This window comes from Acyrthosiphon pisum, chromosome A2, assembly GCF_005508785.2.
Source record: "Acyrthosiphon pisum isolate AL4f chromosome A2, pea_aphid_22Mar2018_4r6ur, whole genome shotgun sequence".
Classification (NCBI taxonomy): Eukaryota; Metazoa; Arthropoda; class Insecta; order Hemiptera; family Aphididae; genus Acyrthosiphon; species Acyrthosiphon pisum.
Genome location: NC_042495.1, coordinates 29,607,957 through 29,608,159, shown reverse-complemented (window position 1 = coordinate 29,608,159; position 203 = coordinate 29,607,957).

The window sequence follows — 203 nt, the reverse complement described above, 5'->3', positions numbered from 1 at the left end:
GCCCTTTGCTGCCAATATCAAATTCTTCCTACTCTTCTCTATTATATGCATGCATTAGGTCTCCATGCCAATCTGGTCTTAACACCTGGATATCTCTTTTGACTGCATCAATCCAACGCTGCTTCGGTCTGCCGCGAGGTCTTTTCCTGTTTAAGTTGTTTACAATTACCTTCTGACATACTATTATCCGCTCTCCAACGTGA